Source organism: Fukomys damarensis, unplaced genomic scaffold (genome assembly GCF_012274545.1).
Source record: "Fukomys damarensis isolate Sample0158 unplaced genomic scaffold, DMR_v1.0_HiC HiC_scaffold_27, whole genome shotgun sequence".
Taxonomy (NCBI): Eukaryota; Metazoa; Chordata; class Mammalia; order Rodentia; family Bathyergidae; genus Fukomys; species Fukomys damarensis.
In genome coordinates this window covers 20,517,172-20,520,949 of record NW_022900939.1, presented here as the reverse complement: position 1 = coordinate 20,520,949, position 3,778 = coordinate 20,517,172, and the positions used below count along the sequence as shown (strand labels likewise).

The 3,778-nt window shown below is 51.6% G+C and overlaps 1 long non-coding RNA gene across 3 annotated transcripts in view; it reads left to right on the top strand.

Moving 5' to 3' along the window:
* The window catches only part of LOC104870250, a 24,771-nt gene that overhangs the window by 11,060 nt on the left and 9,933 nt on the right, over positions 1 to 3,778 (top strand). The window contains exon 3 of one of the 3 annotated variants that reach the window (XR_004514544.1): positions 3,112 to 3,249. The exons of 1 other annotated variant lie outside the window; for it this stretch is intronic. This is a non-coding gene — a long non-coding RNA (uncharacterized LOC104870250). Of the gene's footprint in view, positions 1 to 3,111; positions 3,772 to 3,778 lie in introns of those variants that run through there. One more of the 3 variants, XR_002025718.2, reaches the window with a different exon arrangement.

Here is a 3,778-nt window from a genome sequence, read left to right as displayed (position 1 = left end):
CTCCAGTCCTGAAACCCCAGAGAGACCACCGGCACCTATGGCCTTTCTGAGGGGCCATCCTGCTGGAACTGCCTGCCGCACCTACTCATCGTCCCCGGCCACTGCCAATGCCCCCCCACCCTCCCACCTGCTCCCCAGGGCGCTCTCACCTGACCCGGGGCCCGCTCAGCCCAGGCGCCCCTGCCTCTGCGCTCCTGCCGGTCACTCTGCTCTCCTCACACCCATTGTCCACAGCCCGCACCCCCCGGACAGCCCAGCTCCTCCAGGAGATGACTGTGTCCCATGGCTTCCACAGGCTGAGATACCATGGGCACACAAGACCACACAGAGGAGACCCTGAGCGTGTGTGTGTGTGTGTGTGTGTGTGTGTGTGTGTGTGTGTGTGTGTGAAGGAAAACAGCCATTGGTCCTCAGGGAAAATTAGAACTTCGATGGGCTTTCTTTCTCTTTTCCTCTGTCCTTCCTTCCTTCCTTCCTTCCTTCCTTCCTTTTCTGTACTAGAGATTTAACCCAGGACCTTTGCACTGAGCTACCATCCCCAGTCCTTTTAAAAAATTTTCTTTTAATTTTGAGACTAAATCTCTGTAAATCACTAAGTTGCCCAGGCTGGGCTCGAATTTGTGCTCTTCCTGCCTCAGCCTCCCAAAGCACTGGAATTACAGGCATGAACCACCGCATCCAGCTGTTTCTTTTTTCTTCAGTCCAGCTATTTATTTTTTCTTTTCTTCCTTTTTTCCCTCCTCTGGTACTGCTGATTGAACCCAAGGGCATTCTACCACTGAGCTATATTCCCCAGCCTTTTTATTTAATTTTGAGATAAGGTCTCACTAAATTGCTCAAACTGGACCTTGCTCTTGTAAGGCAGGCACGGTGCCACTGAGCTAAATCCCCAGCCCAAGGCCTGGAACTTTTGTTTACTCTGCCTTAGCCCCCTGAGTACCTGGGATTACAGACATGCAGCCCTTTGAGGCACTGATGGCATTTCTTAGTTTCCTTTTAGAACTTAGTCCATTTCTTTCCTATTACAATGGAGAAGTTGCTGTAAACTTTTTAGTGCATGGAGCCAGAGATGATTTGAATCTAGCCTTGGTCTCACATTCACTCATTCATTCATTCATTCATGCATCCACCACCCATGTGTTAAGCATCTATGATTATGCCCAGACTGTCCTGGCAACTGGGACATACAGGGGGCAGAGCACTCAGACCAGAGCCATTGTGAACTAGTGTTGTGGTGCACGCCTGTTATCCTAGCATTCAGGAGGCTGAAACAGGAGGATTGTCAAGAGTTCGAGGCCAGCCTGGGCTACATAGTGAGACCCTGTCTTAAAAAAACAAACAGATCAGAGCCATCCTCAGGAGTGCAGAGTCAGGCACAATATAAACAGAAACATCTGTGAAAAGAACAAAGGAGAAAACAGATCAAGGAATGGAACAGAGTGTGGGTGGACCCAGGGGCTGCAGGGAACAGTTAAAATATTCAAGAGGCCGGAAGCTCCTAAGGGCAGGAGCTCTCCTAAGCAGAGCCTGGTACACTGCAGAGTCTCAGAAAGGTTAACCTTTCTGACTGACCGGTGGATGGGCAGATGGAGGGAGGGATAGGTGGGTGAAGACTAGAGCCCTACAAGCTTTGCTGCCTGACATCTGGTGTTCCCTTCCCAGGCTCTTACCCATCTCCAACTCTCCTGCAAGCACCAGGCACCTCTAACCTGTTTTCCAGAGGATCGTCTTCCCCCAAGAATTGGGGATTGAACCCAAGGCTTTCATACCAAGCTACATCCCCAGCCCTTTTATTTTTGTTTTGAGATAGGGTCTTGCTAAGGGGCTAAATTGCCCAATCTGGACTTGAACTTCATATCCTTCTGCCTTGACCTCTCAGAGTGCTGGGATCACAGGTATGCACCACCAGGCCCGGCTCCAGCCTGTGCTTACCCGTCTGGAGCTCTGTACCGCCTCCACTCAAGACCTCAGTCCACTTCCAACCTCTAGGCATCTCTTCTGTCTGTTCCCCCACTCTGTCTTTCCTTGTTTGTCTGTTCTGCTGCAAGATGGGGCCACAGTGAGACCAGCTGTGCAAGACTCATGACCAGGGAAGCTCAACTTTTTAAAAAATCTGAGATATGACTTGCATATCATGAAAGTCATCATTTTAAAGTGCACAATGCAATAGCTTTTACAATATACCCAAGGTAGTGCAACCAGCACCGCGATCTAATTCCAGAACATGGCTCCTAAACATTCTTCCCCCAAAAGACTCATCAGCTGCTGTTCTCTCCACACTCCCAGCGCTGGCAACCACTAATGTACTTTTTCAAATTCAAAACTATGGATTTGCCCATTCTGGACATTTGCGAATAAATAGACTCCTACATTTGTGGTAGGTTTCACTGAGAATAACATTTTCTTTTCTTTTCTCTCTTTTGCGGTACTTGGGATTGAGCCCAGGGCCTTCACCGAGCTACACGTCCCATCCCTGTTCTCTTTTACATTTTGAAACAAATTCTCACTAAACCGCTGAGTTGCCCGAGCTGGACTTGAACTTGAAATTCTCCTGCCTCTGCCTCCCAAAGTACTAGGATTACAGGTGTGCATCGCTGCACCCTGCGAGTATGACATTCAAGGCTTATTGTTGTTGTAGACGGTATCAGTGCCTCATTCCTTTCGTCCTGCTCACTTTGTCCTCGCTGAGGCACGGTACCAGACTCTAAGGAGGAGAGGTTTATTTTTGTTAACAGTTTGTAGAGGTTTCAGTCTGTAGTTGGCTGGCTCCAAGGCAGGCGGCACGGCAGAGGACCAAGCAGACTGCGGCACCGGCACCGGCACCGCAGCGGGAAGCAGAGACCCATGGAGGGAAGGAGGCTGAGCCTGCCAGGCCACGCCCCCAGTGACTCCCCCAGGCCCCACCTCCAACATTCCATTTGGCTGTAAACCCTTCAGTGCCCAGTCCCTCGACATGTATCATGCCTCCATGATCCAGTCACCTCCCAAAGCCCCATCTATGAGTGCAGGAGGGCGCGGGGGTGGGTATTTAGATAGAAACCGTAATAATTTTCATGGCCAAAGAGTAGACCACTGTATGGATTTACCACATCTCGTTTTTCCGTTCCTCAGTTGATGGATGGCCACAGCTCTTCCTCTACCAGCTCGCAGTACACCTGTTGTGTACGTGCGTAAGCCTGCGCACGGACCTCCCACGTGACCGATGGCTGTCTCCTTCCAGGCCTGGGAAATCACCACTAAGCACTCAAGGTCTAATTCAGAGACCACTTGCCCCAGGGAGCCTCCCCAGAGTCCCCAAATGCATCAGTGATAATCCTTTCCTCCCCTGCGTCCGCACAATAATTGCCTTTTCTAAGACCTGCAGCCTCTTCCTTGCCCTACTCCAGATCCAGGTCTTTGCAGAAGCGTTTCTGAGATCTTGGGCTCTTCCAACCCGGCCCCCCCCCGTCCCCCTCCACACTTTTGCAGAATGGAAAAGAGGGAGAATTTTTGGGCCCTAAGTGGCCGCTGGATAAGCTAATTGTTCACCGGAGGACGGTGGCTTTTGAAGGCAGAAGAACTGGGGAATTTCGTGGGGTGGTGGGCAGGTGTGGAGGAAGTGACAGTCTCCTGGGCCCGCGCGTGAGTGGAAGTGGCCGACATGGGCCGCAGGGCGAGGTTTAAGTAAAAAGACTGCCCCGGGAATGCGTGTGATGCCCGCAGGAACGGCCAGACCTGCAGCCCAGCGCCCCCGCCTGGGCGCGGCCAGTGCAGCCGCAGGTCCTTTTCCGGGGGCGGA